Genomic DNA, 22464 nt, shown 5'->3' with positions numbered 1-22464 from the left:
CTCCCGCTAACATGTGGGCATGCACCTAAGATTTCTTAAAAGTCTCCAACATATCTGCTACTTGCTCATCCATTCACATTTATGGTGTGATGAATCCAGGCATGTCCACACAGACAATTTGCAGAAAAAGCCTGTTTCAGCCAGGCGATCCTATCAATTTCCTCTCACACTGGAATTTGCTCCCCTCACTTCATAGCCCCAGGAACATAGTCATCTTTCTAGGTTCATTGGCCGGACTGGACTTACACAGGTTATTTGAAAGATAAAGGTCACATCCACAGTGGCCTGCTACAGTCACGTTTATTAGGAGCATCCGCCTGACTTTCAGCATCATCAGTCTCATCTGGAGCAACACTGGAGTAAATTAAATGTGGCAGAGCACAAGAGTAAAGCCAAGTGTGAAGATGTACATTAGCGATAGACAGGGAAGAGTTCAACCTTATTAGCCTCTGAAAACCACACTGATCTACAAAGGTAGCAACTAGTGTACAGGAGATTGCATAGCCTACTGGAGTCATATCAGTTTTAATCAAAGGGAGGAGAATAAAAAGGAAATTAATTCACTGAGATTTGTACAGAAATATTAATATGTAAAGCACATCACAAGTGCTAAACATGCTATTATTATTAAACTTTCACACTGCAGTAGCAGTGAATCAGAGTCACATTGCGCTAAGCAAAATACACGTGTATTATTGTTATTACGTGAGGGGAAGAATCATCTCCTGGCAACCAGTGTTTTTGCATACAGCTCCCTGGAATCTCCCAGACTGAATTGTTTCTCAGGGGCAGAGCTGCTGCCAACAGGAAGTACACAATCTAGACCTAATGATTTCATGATGTCATAATCATTGCATTATCAGTGTGACCTGTAGAAATCATCAGTGGGTGATGCTGACACTGCTGATTAGAATTATTTTTTTTCCTATGGGAAATTTCTATGAAAACATTAGATAGATAGATAGATAGATAGATAGATAGATAGATAGATAGATAGATAGATAGATAGATAGATGATGGGGTGGATGGGGATAGATAGATAGATAGATAGAGTCAAAATTATGAAAATTTTAGACTTTTCAGCAAATAATCAAAAGCTGACAATTTTCACCCCAAAACCAAAAAAAAATTGACCAAATATTTTTGGTTTAAAATGGAAAATTTTGATGCCGAAATGCCACCACACTGCCTCCTGGGAGTTGTATTTCAGGCATCTCACGTCCCCTTCTCTCTTCTATGGGCTGTGCTCCTTGGCCAAACTACATCTTCCACAATGCCCCACAATCTCCCCTCTTGCTCATCCACTGCATGCATTATGGGAGTCCCTGCAAATGTTGCATCCTGGGAGATATAGACCAGCCGGGGAACCCAGTTTATAGAGAGGAATGGGGACATGAAGCACTGCTATGGCATTTTCAAATCATAACGTTTTTGGTATGTGAGTGCTCATTTTTTTGTCCGTAAGTCACAATTTTCAGTGGAAAGAAGTCACTTCTTGTGAAAAAGTGTTTTGTCAAAAAACATTCCATCGACAAACAATTTCAACAGGAAATTTTCAACCAACACTATTTCTTTGCTTCACACACACACACACACACACACACACAAACACACCACTGAAGAGATGACCTGCCATAGAGAATAATTACATGCAACTTCCAGAAAGCCATGTTAGGGTGGATTAGATTGGCTATTGCTGACTTCTTCAGTTTGTGAACTTGATGCTACCTATTTCAGGCTTCTGTGAGAAGTAAATACAACATCTGAGGACACTTTTAGAAGGAAGACATGGATAGTGAGCGATCAGCTGTTGTGACTGCACAGGATGTGCCATGTTTGTCTTTCTCCCAGAGGATAGAAAGATGAGGCATCTGTGATACATCCCTATATGTGTGTGCAAATGAAGGGGAAGAGAGGTGTGCATTTGCAGAAGTACTTCTGCTGCATCCTGCTTTGAACATCTGATCTTTAGTGCTATGCTTTTGTATAACATTTGCATTTCCTGACACCAGAACTACTACTACTAATAGTAATACTTAGTAAAAATAACAGGAGTACTTGTGGCACCTTAGAGACTAACAAATTTATTAGAGCATAAGCTTTCGTGGGCTACAACCCAATTCTTCGGATGCATATAGAGTGAAACATATATAGAGGAGTGAAATATATGTTTCACTCTATATGCATCCGAAGAAGTGGGTTGTAGCCCACGAAAGCTTATGCTCTAATAAATTTGTTAGTCTCTAAGGTGCCACAAGTACTCCTGTTATTTTTGCGGATACAGACTAACACGGCTGCTACTCTGAAACCAGTAATACTTAGTGTTAATATAGAGCTCTTTTTGACACTAGGTCCCAAAGCATTTCATACAAGTCAGTGACTATAATTAGATAGAAATTTTACAGATGGGGAAACTGAGGCACATAAACATGCTCTACTTGTGGTTGCACAGTGACTCAGTGGCAGTCAAAAACTAGTGTCTCCTAACTCCCAATTCTATTTCCTACTTGACGGTGAAATCCACACCTGTGCAGAGATCCAGGGCAAAGCTAATGCATCATTTTAATCCCACTAGGATTTACATGGGTCTTAAGTGCTCCATAAGCCTGTGACTGGGTTGCCTGCTCCTTTAAGAGCCAGGAGGCCCAGATCCAGTCAGTCCTGTTCAATAAGCCCGCTCTGCTACACCTGTGCAGAGTGTGGGACTTAAAAGGAGGAAAGCCCAGCTATTGAGAGCGGGCTGGGGAGGATGGTGGACAGGCTAATATGAGACAATAATTTGGGCTCTTGCTAGCTTGAAGAACTGGAAGGCCTGAGAGAACCAGAGAATCCTGAAGAACCAGGAGACCTGAGAGGCCAAAGGCCAAAGCTGGGATGTCTGGGCCAGGACAAAGCGGGGGAGGCGTGTAAAGAGTCAGCCCAAGAGAAGTCATAGGCTTGTGAGCTGAACTAGAACTTGGGGACTGAGGAAGGAAAAGAAAAAAGCCCAGCAGGTAAAGGCTGACAGGAGAGGGGACAAGCTGCTCCTCACTGGGGGCAAGAAGCTCCTGGCCCTCAGCTAGGCTATTTTAGGACTGTGGCTGGCCAGAACCCTTTGTAGGAGGGTGGGCCTCATCTGAATTGTTGGGCTGACCAGAGGCCAGGTATCTGTTGATGGCTGTTGAGACACACCATTACATCTGGGGCCCACCTGTGAGGAAGGCGGCTTAAGGCTGAGACCAGCTAGGCCGACGACTCATTTGTTTTGGTGGTGGTGGTGGTTCTGGATTTGGACTCTGTTACCCCGGAAGGAGTTGAACTCTCTAAAGTGCCTTGACTGAAGCTCCAAGTCCTCTGTCTGGAATAGGCCGAAGGATGTAGTGTGGAAACAGAGGCAGGGAAGCTGCATTGCCCCACTATACCACAAGGAGGCACTCTAGGATGGTGAGCCTTATAACAAAGCCTTATACTGGCTCTCTGCGCAGTGGTAAATTTCACCCCAAATGTCCTTTTGATTTAGTTATTGATAGATAGATACAATATTCTAAACAATGATTATTAGTGTATAGCAACCAGACTGGCAAACATAAAAAAAATAGACTTGGCTGCAAATTGGCTGAATATCAAATTCCTGTCTTTCCCTAATTCTACCTTTGTCTCACTTTCACTCATGCATAACTGGGCTTTCATTCAGACAGGAATTACATATTTTTATTTGGGGTCCCCGCCAACCTTTCCATTTAAACCGTCCTTCTGTTCATACAACCAGTCCTGTGAATCTTATCATAGTAGTTCCCCATACATGCTATCGGCGTTCTTCAAACACAGATGAACAAGCTAAGAGGAAAGACAAGTGCTTGCAATAATTTTGGTGTGGAGAAAGTGAATAGGGAAGTATTATTTACCCAATCACATAGCACAAGAAACGGGGGCTCATATTTCTTGCATACTGGGGGCTCAAAAGGGGTCTCTCTCCTACTCTTGGGTACATTTGCAGTTTCCTGCTATGTTCAGCATCTGGGCTTCTCCCCGATTCTTACAGTGCTACTCTATTAGAAGTTCTATGGCTATAATGACATGCGTAAGGCCCTCTACTCTCACCTTTAGTGGTCACACTTTTTGTTGGCAGTAGTATGTAACCCTGACCTCTGGCCTATCAATCCCATAATGCCTCTCTGGGGGGGGGGGGGGTGACAAAAGATAGACAAACGTAGACAAGTTAACCTGTTTCACCTTTCTTTAGTCAGAACCTGCAGAACCACAGTGTATCACAGTTGCCGCAGAAACCCTGGAATCTGTTGTATAAAATTCACAGGGGGCTGGAAGGCCCCAAATCAATTCCCTGACAATATAACAGGCTCTAGTATCAAGGGCTGTGTCTGAGCTAATAATGTGTGAATACCACTTTTAACTGTGACATTTGCGTATAGAGCACTTCCGCTCTATCTAATTAATTACTCTGTAAAACGCCTGATTATGATATGAACAAACGGCTTTCCTGCCCACTCTTATTACTTCCTCTATATTAGTCTCCTCTGTCGAGACAGAGGAGCATCGGAGAGTTCATTTAGGCGAACAGTGGATTCCCATTACTGGTTTTTTTTTTTTTCCAGGTTCTATTATCTGTAGAGTTCTGAGATCAGGCCAGCAACTGAGCATCTTTTTTCCTCTTCTAACTCCTTCTAGTGGATCCCTTCCTGAATTATTATTCAGAAATAAACACAGAGAAGCAGATTTATTTATTTTCCCCCATTTTTTTCAAATCTATTTCATCACGTTTCTCTTTGTGCCGAGGACATATGATGTAATGGGAAAATGCTGAATATGTTCTTCCGGGATATTTTCTGCACAATTAATAAGTACCTTCCCGAGGAACAAAAGTATCATGAGGAACAGTATCACCCGCACAGAATGGAAAGCAGGCAAATAGATATTTCAGTACCTGCTTTTCTATTGGTTGTTGTTGGCTTCTTTACCTTCTTCTTCTTCTGAACGGAATCCTGTTTTTCCTGGTTGTCTTCCAAAGAAGACTTTACAACCTATCAATTAATTACTTAATTTCATTGGTCAGCACTAATTGAGTAATTCAGTCCAGTGTGAGATTTAATTTTAAAGACACATTTTGGAGATGACTCAATTGCTGCCAGGACATTTCAGCATTCATCGCTTTACATACATATATATCATTACTGCTTTAGCATTCCTGCTCATCAGTCAGATAAGTGTTCCTGTCCCACTGCTTCCAAACACAGAAGCCAAGAGTGCAGACACGTGTGCAGTGAAGAAAGAAAAGATCTATAGATCTAAAAGGCCAGGCAAGAAAACTTCAGTGTGCCCAAATTAAGCCCATAATTCAGATTGGTACCTCACTTCCCCAGTCTGTTTCAGCATGTGTGTTGTATCAACCAGGCAAGGTACTAACAAGCTTCAACAGGACTTTATTTTTACAGTGTAAACCTCTTTACCAAGCTGCAGCTGCACCCTCAGTAACTCTCACTCAGCCTCCTCAACTCCTCCCCCCTCCTTCCTGTTTCCTGTCCTTTCAGACTCCCAACAGCCAGTGCTCCCAGTTCTAATAATCACAAGCAGCATCTAAACACCACAAAGTTCTTGTTTGACCTGCCGTACAGATCTTTTAGCTGTAGTGTGGAATGTGTAATAGGGATCACGGCAAATCTGAGAGGAGATCGTTACCCTTATGCCTAGAGTCTGCAAGTCCTCATGCATTTCGTAGCCGGGAGTGCACGGCTGATGTGCTTCAGTGATATGTTTAGGCACAAAGAATCTTAAGCACTAGACTTACTGAACGGCAGTAGGTTTCAAGCTTTCTCATTCTCGAGCGCCACAAGAGTTTGTCAGTGGCAGAGTGATCATGAGGAGTCCCTGCTCCCATGCTACATCCATGGTGACACTACGACACCAGACCACAAGGCCCTCATAGACAGGGAGTTGCCCAGCGGTAAATTTAGGAGCAATGGTAGAAGGGAACCCCAAGGGCGTGCTGTCCAGTACCCCTCAGCCTGAATGATAGTGTCCACAGATCTGGATGAGGGCTGTGGCAGTGGAGATACTTTGGGTGTAGGGAAGAAAAAGGTTTGCCTCTGAAGGCTTCTGTTACTGAGGTCAACGTGCCTGTGGAATACCAAGGAGTTAGACTGCAGGCCAGTGTAACTTTCTAGTTCATTTTTCCCAGCACTGATGTAAATGGAAGCACATATTCTCTCACGCAGAAGCTGGGAGGGAGTGTTCACAAGGGGGGGGGGGGCATCTAGAGAAGCCACAGAAAGGTGAATGTGTTGTACCCAGGGTCCCGTGTATGGAAATGCACAATAAGGGGCATAAGTGACACTCGCATGGGCATCATGGCACTCTGCCAAGGTAACATTTGTCCCCAGAGACAACCCTACCTGACAGTTAAAGGATTAAACCTGCCCTGGAGCCCCTCCCACTTCTATCCTTTTTCTTCCCTACACCCAAAGTATCTCCACTGCCACAGCCCTCATCCAGATCTGTGGACACTATCATTCAGGCTGAGGGGTACTGGACAGCACGCCCTTGGGGTTCCCTTCTACCATTGCTCCTAAACTGCTGCCTTCCATGCACGAATGGCTCTGCTTGAGCAAACTTCAGGATTTGAACCCAGAACCCTGTTCTAAAAGTATGAGCATCTACTGCTTGTAATAGAGGACTAAACCCTCCTTTGTAAACCTCTCCTGTGTACTAGCCACTACAGGGTAACTCATGCTCTCCTAGCAACGGGCTATGCATGGTTAAAAGACAAACAAGAATCGGCAGACTTTTGGGCTAATATTTTCAAGACACCAGTGCGGGATGAGGTTGAGTGTGAAAGAATAATTAAGTGCTGCAGTAGATTAGATTGATTAAGGCTGGGATCATTTCTGACATTTGTAATTCGAACTGAAGGACAACCCAGAACACGGAAATGTGCGGTTATGACATTTCTGAACGTGTGTTTGGGGATTAAAGGCCCTCGATAAGTGGGAGTCATTATACAGTTATTTTAGTTTTCTCCCTTTTCAGATCTTCTCCCTCCCCGGAGAGGAGGGGGCTAAGGTAAAGAGACGGCACTCTGAGCCCCGCAGAGAAAAGTCTTCACCTCTCTTCTCAATCCCTGAGCCAGTTAAGCCACAAGAGTCTGAATGCAAACGCTCTCTAAAGCTATCTTAGCTCCCTGTCAGAGAGTTCAGCACTACATTTAGGTGGAATGCAGGCTGCTGAGGTTGAATACGGGAGGTATATCCTACGATTGTTTACTCACCAAGGCTTTGAGCCCAGAAATCCTTGCATTGTGAGCAGCTGGGAGCACAAATACAGGTGTTGACTGAGGCTATGGCCAAGGAGTGTATGTCCATTTACACCAGGTTAGGAACCGGATTTATATGCAAATACAAGTGTGGTTGAGTAATAGGCAAGGACCTCTACAATGAATGGTAGCGCGAGCCAAGTTCCTGGCATGCCCTAAAAAAAGATCAGAAAAGGACAGTTTGTGGGCAAGGAGGAGATATGGGCTCATGAGAGATCCTGATCACACAAATGTGGCACTTAGCTACATGCACCGCTCCTTGACACTGCCCCTGCTCTGAGTCGGGGTAACTGGGACCAGCAGCTCTGTCTGTAATGCTGGCTGTTAAGACACCGGCACTGTGCAGGAACATAGAAAGGCTGAATCTCATCTGCTCCTGCTGGCACAGAAGAGTAACTGTACCTGGGATAAGTGGATATAGGTTGCTTTCTGTTTTTTGCCATTGCCAGAGGATGAAGTTGCAGGAGATTGCCGTTTGTAATAAGAGGGCCTGATCCAAAATGAACTGAAGTCAGAGTCTTTCCACCACCTTCAGTGAAGTTTGGATCATCCCCTAAAAAATGGGTCCATAAGAACTTCCTGGAGAACTTTCCCTGGAGAGGCAGAGAGAATTATATTCGCCATCCTCTAAACCCTCTTCCTGCCCTTCTAGTCCCACTCACTAAGTACATGGAGAATTTGGAAAGAACAGGAGGGACCATGATGAAGAGACAACTCCTCATGAGAGGGGTGATGTTCATGCGTGAAAGGCATCCTCTGTGCATGCATCCAGTTGATACGCTCCTCCCGTAAGAGCACATATCGAGATATATACCAGGGGTGGCCAAACTGTGGCTCGTGAGCCGCATGCGGCTTTCTGAAGTCCCCAAAGCCTTCCCCTCCTTTCTCTGCCTACCAGACTGGGAGAGAGCTCAGGGCTTCTGCCCTGAGGTGGGGTGGTGAGGCTTGGGGCTTCTGTTAGCGAAGACTGGTGCCTACTGAGAGTGGGGGACACAATTTATAGCTTCAGCCCCCCCAATAGCTTGAGTCACACACACACCCAGGCACGCCCCCCTCTTTCCCTCAGCAGCCCCTCCCTGCAGTTCCCAGATATTAGCTCCTCCTTGAGAGGCAGCGGCAAACAGCTGGGAGCTGCAGGGAGGGGCTGCTGCTTTAGTTCCCTGGGGAGAGGAAGCAGCAGCAAAAGCAGCAGCTCCCAGCTGTTTGCTGCTGCCTTTCCCCACTGCCTTAGCTCCCAGCTTGCTGACTCCAGCAGCTGCCATGCTGGGAGGGGGTCCCAGCGGCACCATGTGACCGAGCAAGCGGGGCTAGCAAACCCTGGCAAAAATCGGGGGAGGTGGGGAACGTGACCTCATGTGCCCCCCAAGCGTCACTTCTGGCTTCTGCCCAGCGGCAGGACTTCAGGACTTCTCAGGACTTCAGCCCCGCAGGGCACGCCTGCCAGGCCTCAGAACTTCATCAGGAACAGAGCTTCAGCCCTGAGCCCTGCAGGCACCTGCCATGGAGCTAGGGTGACCAGACAGCAAATGTGAAAAATCGGGACAGGGGTGGGGGGTAATAGGAGCCTATATAAGAAAAAGACCCAAAAATCAGGACTGTCCCTATAAAATCGGGACATCTGGTCACCCTACATGGAGCTGAAGCTCTGAGTGAGACCTCCCATCCCCGCAGGGCTGAAGCCCCAAGCCTCGGCTCTCGAACTTTTGAAGATTGTCCTATGCGGCTCGGAGGGTCAGTAAGTTTGGCCACCCTTGATATATATCATTCGCTTATGAACACACTACACCGTACTCCCTCTGTCAGACAGCTGACTTTGTTACTGCCAGTAATCTACTCTCTTATGAATCAATGTTCATCACTCAATGAATCAATGTTGAAGAAGCAGTGAAATGCTGGGCCATTTTCAAAGCATGAAGCATATTAATATAATGCTCAGTAGCTTAAGGGGATAAAGTGGTGGATATTTTGTCTCATATATTTCTGCCGATTTCTCCAGGCTCTGGACATCAGTGTCTCTTAAATAAACAACCACCTCGGAGGTTGTATTTTCCCTTTTGTTTTGGAAAGGTGCGGGGGAGCGGATGCACCTAGTGATAAATATTACATTTAGTAATTACATTTTCAGATTTACAAGGTCCGTGTAGTAAAGTTTCTAAATTAAATAATCCTCATTTACATAAATTTCAATCCAAAGGGCATCATTAGAGGACAGCATCTCCTAGGCAATAATGAGTTGCTTTCATTAACGGTGCCACAATGCTTACAGCTGGCTTGTACTTCAAGAGTCGTGAGAAGGTTAGCCAGGCAAGACCGAAAAAATAAATTGTACATCTTTATCCAGTGCACTTTCTGTGTATGTCACTCAGTCATAAACTATTCCCTGCTCTCGAGCTGTTGTACTCTGCAGCCCAAGAGAGGGTATTAAAAGGGAAAAAAAAGGCTGAATGTAAATTAACAGCCATTTTGAATATAGAATCGGGACCACATTCTGATTTCTGTTACTCCTCTATAAATCTGGAGTAACACAACTGAAGAAGAGTATGCTCTTTGGGGCTGAAATTGGCATTTATGTTTGTATGGCACCTAGGATAAGGGACCTGTTGGTTGGCTTCTAGCTGCTACTGTAGTAATAATAATTATTATTAATAATAATAAATAAATAAATAGCTGGGATTTCCAAAGGACACTACAGAAGTTAGGTGCCCAACTTCAGTTGACTTCCTGAAAGCTTGTGTGTCAAAGCTATAGACCAGCATGGTGAGAGAATTGTTTATTTTTATTGGTAACTTTTGCTGCTCAAAAGCTATTTGTCTAATACTTCGTTTGATTAATTTTGCCAGTTTCTAATCAAAATAATTGACTTGGTGAATAATATTTTGTGATGCTACCCAGTCTTTCACTGGCTGAATGGTACGCATCAAATATATTACACCACCAATACTGCTATATAAATTACTCTGTGAATGCTATGTCGAGCCGCTCTACAAGTGACCATTGTGAATCTCAATCTATCTCTGCATTTGTAACTTATGCATCACTACAATGGACTGAAACGATGTGCAGGATTCTCAGCTGGTGTAAATCAGGAGAGATGCATATGCTCTATTGGGCTATCTCGATTTAAACCCACCGAGACTGTGCCCTATTCACTTCCCAGGAGATATGCCCAGTTGACACCAGCTGGCGATCTGGCTAGATAGCCGAAGATTAACCCAGCTCTCCTCCATATATTAAACCGCTTTCTAAAGTGCGGTTAATATTGGTGGTTGATATGCCACCAAGATGTGCCATGTTGTAACATGTGGCAGCTCCTAAAAACAACTGTATCACAAGCCAGATGATTTGTCAACTTCGCCATAGTTGCTATATGGATTGTCATACCAAGCTGGTGCACAGATCAGGGGTGTCACAAACCCAACCAATCACATACTTACCGATAAGCACCAATGAGTACTCCCATCCACTTCAATGTAGTTAGTCATGTGTTTGACGTTTGGGCTGTGTTTAAATACCTGGCTGAATTAGGACCTAGAAGAGGGAGTGATACTACCGAGGACACCATATTAAGGGAGGTGTTTCAAAGGGGGGAAATAAATGGTCCTTTTGGATACTCTGGAAATAAAATAATTCAGTTAGATTGCTTTGTGATAAACTGCAATACTCCATGGCCGGGGTCTTTCTGGAGTTATTACTGGCTAACAATAGTGTGTTAAAGTGCTTGTGCTCAGAGAAATCCAATCCTACGAGTCCTGGGAGAATCAAGTCACATAAAAAAAGGAATCTATTCCAAGCATGAGCCATTAGTTCTGCTCTGAATATCACTGTTATTAACTGCAGGGCTTGAGCGAAAGCTCCAACCTGCCAAAACCTCAATCCTCATCAACTGCCAGGAAAAACTACAGTGACAGGCGTTAATTGGTGATTATAGAAAAGACTAGCAGAGGATTGGAAAAAATCACCCTCCGGACTAAATATGAATAATGGCCACTCCCCAGAGAGGATGAGGCTCTAACCTACTTCTCTTTGATTACCAAGTCTTTATAGTACTACCAGAGCCCAGCTCATATTCACCCTGCAGACAGATTCATTTTAGAGATATGAAAAACTTTGGTAACAAATCATCAAAGCTGGTGAAATTTACCAGGTTCCAGATTCAGATGCAAACTGTCACCATGTTCCTTGACCGGGAACCTCCCCTCCAGGGACTGAGCCAGACCTTTACACTCACCCAGTCTCTGTTCTGCAATGCTCTGCCACGTCAGTCCAATCATACAAGGCTCAGACCGCTGGCTGAGCCCCGGACAGTCCACCCCTTCTGTGTTGGCAACAAACACAAAAAGAAATGAACACAAATGAACTGTCCCATCGGTGTGGTACGGCTCTCTTCCTTGAGCTTCTGGTAAGCTGTGGCCCCAGCTGGGCTCACAGGCTAATACACAAAAATGGTCCCACCAAAAGTGGATCAGCATCATGCTCTTCTTTCCTTCAGGGAGGGGGGCTGTCAGGCAGCAGTGATCCAAGGAGCTCTTGCCTTCAGTCAGCCCTCTCTCCAGGAGCTGAAGGCTGGAGGTCTTCTCTCCTCTCTGGCTTACCACCAACTGTGTGGTGTTTTCCCCTTTTAAGTTCCTCCTTCCAGGTGGATGGGGCAGGGCTGACTGGGCCTGAAATAGCTCATTAACCCGGTGTTAACCACTGTGGGGTGTGTATACCCCATCACACGCCTCTATTCTATTCCATTCTATTCTATTCTATTCTTATAACACGCTCCTATCACCTTGGTATCTGGGGCCACTGAGATCCTCTAAACCTGCTCAGCTGCCCCCTAAGTCTTGAGGCACCTAAAGTCCCTAGGTGCCTACATTTTCACCATTAGAGTCCCCATGGCATCTAAAAATCTGCCATGGAGCATGTGCACAGTTGTCTTGGTCTAGGCACATAGGAGCCTCTTTCACATTTAAGGATCCTCAAACTCAGCATTCCCCCCACCTTACCTTGGCAGTGGGCCCTGGTCTGGTAGGCATTCTCAGAGCATGTCTAAATCCACACAAAACTGCCAGAGGAGGAGACAATGGCTCGGCCCCTCTCCTCAGCATTTCTACGTGCTAGCTTAGGAGGCTGTCCATTCAGCTTTCTGGCTTTTAGGAACCCCATTTTTAGGCACCTAAATCTCCCTTTGCATTGTACAGGGAGCCTGGGAACCTAACCTAGGGATGTAGATTAAATTTTGACATAAAAAAAAAGGTTTACACCTATTCTGGTATAAAATAAAAGAAATTTTGAAACAAAGAGCCAACCTCAAATGTAATTTTGAAATATTCCATTTCAAAATGGTCAAAATGGGATGTTTGGACCTTACTGAAAGCCTTTTCTTCGTCTTCATTTTTTTCCACAAAAGGAAATATTAACTCAATTGACATGTTCCCGTGGGACGGTTCGGTAGTCATGAAACAGCACTTTCCTATGGAAAATGCTCTATCAGAAAAAATTCACCTGCTCTCTATAAAGCTTGTTTTGGAAAACAACAAATTTTCAATCATGATTTTAATCATACTTTGATAAAATGTCCATTCAAATTTCAATAAGATATATCACAAAAACTTTGCGACAGACAGTAAATGGAAACAACACTGAAAATTCAAAATTACTTTTTTAAATCCTTCTGTTGTTTGGTCTAGCTGTAATTCTCTGCAAGCTGACCTGATATTTAAGGCAGATGACTATGGAAACTGATGTATGCTTAATATAAATATGCATGCAATGTTTCTAGCTGAATAGCATAGTCCTTCAACAGATCTTTATTCTTCACTCTTCCTCATCTGCTTCAGAGATGAAAGTAACAAAAAGGCAGTGTCAAAAGAATGGCTTTTAAAAAAAATAAAATAATGGTTTTTTGCTTTTGACCTCCTTAATCTTGTTCTTTGCCTAATGTCTTTTTTTTTAATACAAGAAAACAGTCTTTCGTTTCAAATTCTCCACATTTCCACTTGCTGGTTGTTTAAAAAAAGACATTATTTTCCTTTATTCCTTTTCATCTTTGGGTGCCTTTCCTAGGTAAAGCCAGTTTGTTAAAATAAACTTTGAATAACCCAAGCCACAATGGACTCACACTAGCATGGAATTTCAAGTGTTTCCAATGTAATCAAATAAAAATATATTTCCATCTTCGTGTGACTAGAAGGCTGAAGTAGCATGTAATTGGGATCAGCATGAAGATTCATAGAGATAAGAGATGAGACACCTCCTTTGTTGATCAATAGGCTGAATTCATTGTCAGAATGTAAAAGAGAAGATGGAAAATCACCAACAGGAGTCTTACTGACCATAGGTTTCATCTTAAGTTTCCTAGGTATCCATGGTGGGAAAATGAAACAGGGTCACCATTTGCATTGGATAGACGCTTCTTCTGAATTGTCAAAGGAGTAAGGGAAATGAAGGACATAAGTCTTAGGCTAGAACCTCAGCAAATGTAAATCTCCATAGCTCTATAGAAGCCAAGAACATAAGAACGGCCATATTGGTCAGACCAAAAGTCCATCTAGCCCAGTATTCTGTCTTCCAACAGTGGCCAATGCCAGGTGCCCCAGAAGGAATGAACAGGACAGGTAACCATCAAGTGATCCATCCCCTGTCGCCCATCCCCAGCTTTTGGCAAACAGAAGCTAGGGACACCATCCCTGCCCATCCTGGCTAATAGCCAAGGGAGCACTGCTAATTTACACCTGCTTTGGATCTGGACCCGGCAGTCAAATTTCCAGTGGTGTAATTAACAACAGAATCAAGTTCCTTTTCCTCAGAGGGGGGAAAAAGTTACTTTATTTTTAATAGAAAAAATATGTTAATTGAGAGTGACGATAAATCGACAGTTAAAATCTGTAGTACTCTTTGCCATGCTCTGATGCAAACCTATCCTTCACAACTCAGGGAATAACTACTTTCCATTCAAACTTCTTAATGGCTAGGAAACCTGTGATTGCTACTGTTAACAGCACAGAAATGTAGAGCACAAATTGATGTTGCCAATACCTCATTAAGGAGCAAGTAAAACACATTATCATTTACTGGTCACTAGAGTGGCACAGACTGTAAAGGAACCAACTAGAAAGATCAACCAGTTATGAGGATCAGCTTTGTGGCTCATAAGGTGAATAATAGTAAAGTAGAATATCGGTGATGCGCAGTATGAAACCCAAACAAACAAATGCTATTACAAGCACTTAAGCCACTAACAAGATAATAACTCCATGGAATCTCCTCGCAAACACCCCAGTACCCTTAAAACTGCACCTCTGTTGTTGGAAGGGTTTTGTTTACAGGAACACATTGATATACAATGAATTTCACCATGAGAGGCAGGACATGCCCTGCTAGGTCAGTGGGTATTTGATAGATTATATCCATATAGGGTTGACCCAAACGAACACACACAGGACTCATGGGTTTAGGAGAACCACCAGAACTGATGGAGAGCAAGAGGTAACACATTTGTTCTTCAAGGGGAGATGGGACATTGTCGGGATAGTCAGTCAGTGTAAACAAGCAAAGGTGGATTTCCAAATCTGAGAATGATCGGAGATCCCAGAGAAGCTCCAGTATTTTCATTATTTTGATACGAAACCCCCACCCACCCCACCCTCTCAAATGCTTGTCATCAAGGTGGCAATTTTCTGGGAATGGTAACATCACAGCATCAGGCTCAGTAACTTGAATGACACTAGTCTGATGTCACACAAACAGGTGCTTCCAGGACTGCAGCCAAACCACAGTTGGCCCCACCCTTACTTAGAACTGACGTCTGAAAAGATGGGCTCCAGTCCTGAAACCTTTACCCACGTGAGTAGACCTTTGTCATACATGTGGTGCCATTGGCTTCAGGGAGACTATTCGTGTGTGCAAGGTTTTCTTACAGGAGTTGCAGGATCAGGCCTCAGGCTACTTAGGAGACCACCCAGGGGCTCTGTGATTTATTGGTAAGTGTTGTACGCATATCACTGTCCTCTGTTAGAAGAGACCATCTCATGTACATAACATTTTCTTTAACTACATGAAATAGCAGCTGAACTCCTTTTGCTCCCTGGGTAGAGGCCTCCAGGAAGTGGAAGATCTACTGTTATATTCCCAGTGCCTCTTGCATGGTGGATTGATGATTTGCTATTAATTAATTCATCCATCAATCCTATTTATTATGGTAGTGCCTAAGGACCAACCAAGAATGGAAACCCACTGTGATAGGCACAGTACAAGCTCAGAGTAATAGACAGTCCCAGCTCTGAAGAGTTTACAATATAAATAGACAAGACAGACAGGGGTGAGGGAAAGAGGTCTAACTCGAAAGCAGAGTGAACAATGTGAAGGCAGAAAACATTAGCTCCATGATTTATTTAATTTTTTGGAGTAAGCTTAGTTAGAAAGTGGGGGGGAGAGGGCAGCAGAAAAGAGGAGACAAGGAAGAAATACTTAAAATACTTTATCGGTATTTAAAGCCTTGGATGTATACTGGTGGTTTACTGCCTGCTACTCTGTGTCCTTCTGTAGAAAGGTTGCTGAGGCTGGATTTAATGGGCATTGTTTGGAACAGATTAGGAGGGAGGCAGGATTTTCTCTGTTGAAGGGAAACTCTGAAAGACTCTTCACTTCAATATGACCCAGAGTTTAGCCAGGGCATCTTTCAAGTCAAGGCCAAATACACTTTGGATTGATATTTAATTTTCAGTTGCTTATTGTTGGATTCTGCATAACTTGTATATGGGGGGCAATGAATGAGGGTCAGTTTGATTTGTGCTTTCTTATGTGGTTAGTTATACTTGCGCTGAGAAACTCAAGAGGCTTTCGATATGGATGTGGCCGCTGATGAAGAAAAAAACATTGTAGTAGTTATTATGATTTATTAACCCTAGTGCCAGTATGTATCTGCCCATGGACTGTTACTCATGACTAGAGCTTGTTGGAACATTTTTGACTAAATTTATTTTCATCAGAATCTGCTGTTGTGTCTAAGTTGAAACATTTTGAGGAGCTGTATCTAGTTCAACAAAGTTTCTAATGAAGTTTTCAACAAGAGGCTTTCTGAGGTCTAAGATGGAATCTGTGGCCTCCTTGACAAGAGCGAGAGACCTGAATTGAAAAATCTGACCTTTTTTCAGCCATTTTGGCACAATTCTGTTTCACAAAAAAATTTGCAAAGGTTTTGGTTTTGTTCCAGTGCAGAACAAAAACACATTTCAAAACCTTGAAAGTTGTCACAAAGTGAGATTGTTGTCCTCTAGCCAGCTCTCCTCGTGACAACTCCTGCGTTATTTGAACTGCAGTGGTTTCTTGGGGCATCTTGCTGTTTCTGTCAAAACTAATTTCGATGAAATCCCTGCTACTTCACAAGATAAGATACAAAGCAAGTGCCACATCAGTTTTCCACCCCTCTTTATTTTTGACAGTGGGTATTTTCCTGGTCTCAGATTGCAGCTGACAAACAACAGACTAATTTTAGAATATTACTGCTTAAGGTGATTTTTGTAAACTAGGCAGTGCATGTCCCCAGATCTTTCAAAGCTAAAATCTTTCAAGTGGATGGCAGCGGTCAGAAAATAAAGATTTCTTTAGAGAGAAGTGAATGACAGAAACACCTAATTGTCCATACAACATGAAAAGTCTTCAAAGTGCTCTTTAAAACTGTGAGGAGAAAAACAAGTAGAATACCTAGTCATAAAAGCCTTTGTCATAGCCTGCTGCGTGACTTAAACTGAATAAAATGCAACTCTTCTTTTCTCCCTTTCAAAGCCCTAGTCACTGTTTGTAGCATAATCTCACATTGTGGAAAACAAAACCTAAAGACCTACTTTTGTCTTGTGATTTTTAATGTGTTAATTTATTTGAAAGAATGAACTTACTGCTGTATATGTATCAGTTAGTGGATGCCAATGAAAGGAGTTATGCACAACTCTCTTTTCCTTGTATCAGTAGCACAAGTTTTCACTTACTGTTAAACCCCAAAGTTACACTATGGGTATGTCTTCACTACCCACCGGATCGGCGGGTAGTGATCGATCTATTGGGGATCGATTTATCGCGTCTAGTGTAGACGCGATAAATCGATCCCCGATCGCTCTGCCGTTGACTCTGGAACTCCACCGCGGTGACAGGCGGAAGCGGAGACGATGGGGGAGCGGCGGCAGTGGATCCCGCACCGTGAGGACGGGAGGTAAGTATGAACGAAGATACGTCGACTTCAGCTATGCTATTCTCGTAGCTGAAGTTGTATATCTTAGTTTGATCCCCCCCCTAGTGTAGACCAGCCCTATGATGGGGTTTATGGAGGAAATAGGAATTGCCATCATGATGAATTGTAATGGGGCCATATGAACAAATGATATAAGACATATAGAATGTAGAGATTGAGAATATCTATGCTATTGGGTTATCTGGTCCATCAGTTCTCAACTTGGAAGTTGTGACCACCAGGGTGGCCTTGAACTTGTGTCAGGGACTTGTGACAATCCCACCCTTCCTATGTCATTAACTGGCAGAGGGGTCTTGGCTAGGTCTCTGCTAGATGGGAAGGGGGTCTCAATATTGAAAGGCAATGGGTGGGTGAGGGAGAATTCCCAATGGGCTTTGGATTAGGCCCTATATTTGCTTTGTTCATGATCAGATAATGGCACCTACACTGAATTATCTGGTGTGGGTTTGTGGCTAGTGCCAACTGCCAGAACCAATCTTACCACTTTACTGGAAAGGTTTGCAAGTGCAACCATTGCAACTGCATGTTGCCCTAAGACCAGTTATGCCAATGGTTATTTGTGAATGTCTTTCCTTCAACATCTTATTTACTTCCTGATAAATTCTCTCTCTCTCTGCACCAGCTTTGTGTGGAGTAACAGGGGACATCTAGTGGCCAGTTACATTAATTAATAGGGCAGCATAAAATCTGCTTGTGTCACTGGGTGTGGTACATTATGGGACATCTGCAGAACCAGACTAGCTTAATGCAATCTGTTAGCTATGGAGCAGGGGATCTCTGCTGTTGCTGGGTTGGAAGGGTGTCACTTGCCCCCAGAAGATGCTCTGGGGGAAGGGGTCAGTCTCTCAAAGAAAGACAGCAGAATTGGGGAGCAGGCCATGACCACCCAGTGAGATGGATACTTGTAACACTGAATTTATGAAATTCCTGGTGAACCCCCCCCCCCAAAGTATCCCCAAGAAAATTAAAGTCACAGGCTATGGCCCATAATATAGGCTGTGATTCTGCCCTGACTTCCATGCAGGTACCATAATAGCTCCATTCAGCTCAATGGAGCTACAACATTGCAGAGATAGCATAGTCCAAATGGATGGGGCATTAACATGGAAATCGAAAGACCTTGGTTCTGTTCTTAGCTCTACCATTTATTCATTTTGTGACCTATGGCAAGCTTCTGACTCAACTTCCCTTCCCATCCTTTGTCTGTTTAAACTAAAAACTCCTTGGGGCAGGGACTGTCTCTTGCAATATGTTTCTAAAGACTTTCTCTTGTTTGCTGATGTCAGAGCTTGACGTGCAGGTTCCGTAACCAGATGATAACCTCTGTATCAAGGGAGGTTAGGCATTGTAAACCACTCTCTAGATGTCTTGATGGGCACTCCCTCAAGACTACTTCCTTCACATGCACATGTCCCCCCTTGTCAGTAGAGAAAAGTGAAGCTAAAGCAGATAAAATGCAAAACTGCAGCGGTTTCTACAGTACCTGACATCATATAGGGCTCTGATCTCATTCTGGGCTTCTATATGTTATTATAATACAAGTAATTAATTAATCATGATAATCAAACTGGTTTACATGAGCAGAGATTCAGGGCCATGGAATAAGAGTAACAAGAGGTAAAACTGAGCTATTAGATCATCTAGTTCATCCACCAGCTGGGACTGTTATCTGTAATATATCTTCTAGTGCTTTGTACATATAGTTTTAAAAGTTCCAGGTATTGGATATTTTACTGCTGCCTTTGTGGAGACTATTCAACTCTTACCTACACAAATATGTATCTTGTCATGGTCCTAGTGTCCCTGATTCACATGGACATTTTTTTTTATTATATGGAGATATACCCATCTCATAGAACTAGAAGGGACCCTGAAAGATTATCAAGTCCAGCCCCCTGCCTTCACTAGCATGGCCAAGTACTGATTTTGCCCCAGCTCCCTAAGTGGCCCCCTCAAGGATTGAACTCACAACTCTGGGTTGAGGAGGCCAATGCTCAAACCACTGAGCTATCTCCCCAATTTCAGAAAATGTGCAGGAGGAGAATAAAAGTCAGTTCAGATGTGACCCAGGATATTTGCTCCTGTTGCATAATTCCATAAGAAAGTCAAAAAATGCCGGCATAAACTCATTTTTAATCATCTCTGTCCTAGGAGTTTATAAAATAAACACGGTAGATTGGGTAACTGGGATTAATTGAAGCAAAAGCAGTCTATGTACCAAGCTTGATAACGAACCTATTACAGAAGCAGGCACCCGAGGGGCAGAAGCATATATCAGAGTGTAGTAGAGGCAGCTAAAAACGTCCATCTTTGCTATTGCTGGTGGCTTCCAAGCTCAAAAGTGCATTCACTTAACTCCACTTATCGTCCAATATGTCTTTCCTTTATAGAGAACAAGTGTGATTCGGCAATACAATAGAATGCAAAACAGACCTGGAAAGAAAAATTCAAATGTTCATAATGACCTACATGACCTATTATTAATAATAATAATAATGCATTAGGAGTAAATATAAATAGGTTAGACTGCAATAATCTCCATTGGTTTCAGTTCCTAAAGAATTAAAAATCAACAGATGGTGTCACTAGACTTTGATTGAACTAGTTGCCCTTTCTTTTTTTAAACTATTTTGTGGTGTCCAACAGCAGTGGTGAGGGATAGCTCATTTGGGAGGCAGTCAATATTTAGTTAGATAGAGGACTTAGCAGAAATTCATTTGTTAAAATGCCCTACATATCAAATGCAAAATATCTGGCTTTATTGCTCATATGGTGCCAAGTATCAGAGGGGTAGCCATGTTAGCCTGTATCCACAAAAACGATGAGGAGTCTGGTGGCACCTTAAAAACTAACAGATTTATTTGGGCATCTGAGGAAGTGGGGTTTTCTACCCACAAAAGCTTATGCCCAAATAAATTTGTTAGTCTTTAAGGTGCCACTCCTCGTTGTTTTTACTCATATGCTTTTTTCTAAAATATTTAACATTGCGGGTTTCTTGTCACTTGCATATGTGACTAACTTTACATGTGGGAGTTGCTCCATTGATTGTGTGTCATGAATTACTCATGCACATGAGTAATCCATTGATTTCAGTGAAACTAAATGTGAGGGTAAAATTAATCATGTGTTTGAAGTATCAGTATTAGGGCCACTAAGAAACAATATCAGAGCCAGTAGCCTTAATGGCTCTAGGCCACTTTCCTAGCCAGCCCCTAACCCCACCCAACCCCCAGTTTGAACAGGGTAAGTGAGACTGAATGGGGACATATACCAGCATAACCCCATAGCAATATAATTATACTGGTGTAACTATTGTGATATAAATATACCAGTATAGTTATGCTGGTAAATTTCACCATGTAGACAGTCTCTCAGACTGAGATACCCAGAGACACTGACACAGGAGGGTCTGGGTTTGCTAGGAGAACATAAACTGGTTCTTTTCTGCTCCTTCAATTTAAGAGGAAAGCTTGTCTAATGTAGCTTGTAGGGAATCACAAGACTAGATGGGACTACGTCCTTGACCATTTTGGTGAATAGCCATCCATGGATCTATCCTCCAGGAACTTATCTAGTTCTTTCTTGGAAACCAGTTACAATTTTGGCCATCACTACATCTCATGGCAATGAGTTCCACAGGTTGAATGTGCATTGTGTGAAAAACATTTCCTCTTGTTTGTATTAAACCTACTGCCCATTCATTTCATTGGGTGACCCCAGTTTTTATATTTTGAGACAGGTGTACAGAACACTTCTCTACTCATTTTTCCACACCTTTCATGATTGTATAGACCTCTATCATATCACCCCTTGATTGTCTCTTTTCTTAGCTGACCAACCCTAATCTTTTTAGTCTTTCCTCATATAGAAGCCGTTCCATACTCTTGATCATCTTTGTTTGTTGAACCTTTTCCAGTTCCATCCTATTGAGATGGGGTGACCAGAATTGGACACCGTATTCAAGGTGTGGGTTTACCATAGACTTATATAGTGGCATTAGGATATTTTCTGTCTTATTATCTATCCCTTTATCTAACATTCTGGTCAAAAAGTCTATTTTTTTTTACTGCTGCTGCTCACAGCTGAAGTTTTCAGAGAACTATCCATGATGACTTCAATATTTCTTTCTTGAGTGATAACAGCTAATTTAGATCCCATCATTATATATCTATAGTTGGAATTAATTTTATAATGTGTTTTACTTTGCATTTATCAGTGTTGAATTTCATCTGCCATTTTGTTGCCCAGTCATCCAGTTTTGTGGGATCCCCCTCTAACTCTTCACAGTCAGCTTTAGAATTAACAATCTTGAATAATTTTGTATCATCTCCAAACTTTGCCACTTCACTGTTCATTCTCTTTTCCGGACCATTAATGAATATGTTGAATGGCACAGGTCCCAGTACAGATCCTTGGGGGACCCCACTATTTACCTCTCTCCACTGTGAAAACTGACCATTTATTCCTACCCTTTGTTTCCTATCTTTTAACCAGTTACTGATCCATGAGAGGACCTTTCCTCATATCCCATGACTACTTAGTTTCCTTAAGAGCCTTTGGCGAGGGACCTTGTCAAAGGCTTCCTGAAAGTCCAAGTACTCTATATCCACTGGATCACCCTTATTCACATGTCTGATGATACCTTCAAAGAATTCTGATAGACTGATTGGGCATGGTGTCCCTTTACAAAAGCCATGTTGATGCTTCCCCAAGAAATCATGTTCCTCTATTGGTCTGATAATTCTGTCCTTTACTGTAGTGGTCAATCTGGCCTTAGTTCTCAAGATAGCCCGTTTTTGCACACAGGGATTTATAATGAAAGTATTTAAAGTGTGATCAAAGTCATAAAAGTGAGTAAAAATGGTCCTGCCTTATTGTTTAGATTGCGTTTCCACCTAAAGGGCCTAATTAAAGGGCCACATTGTGCTAG

This window comes from Emys orbicularis, chromosome 11 (assembly GCF_028017835.1).
Source record: "Emys orbicularis isolate rEmyOrb1 chromosome 11, rEmyOrb1.hap1, whole genome shotgun sequence".
In the NCBI taxonomy this organism is placed as follows: Eukaryota; Metazoa; Chordata; order Testudines; family Emydidae; genus Emys; species Emys orbicularis.
The sequence above is the reverse complement of the archived record's forward strand: the minus strand, read 5'-3'. Positions refer to the sequence as shown.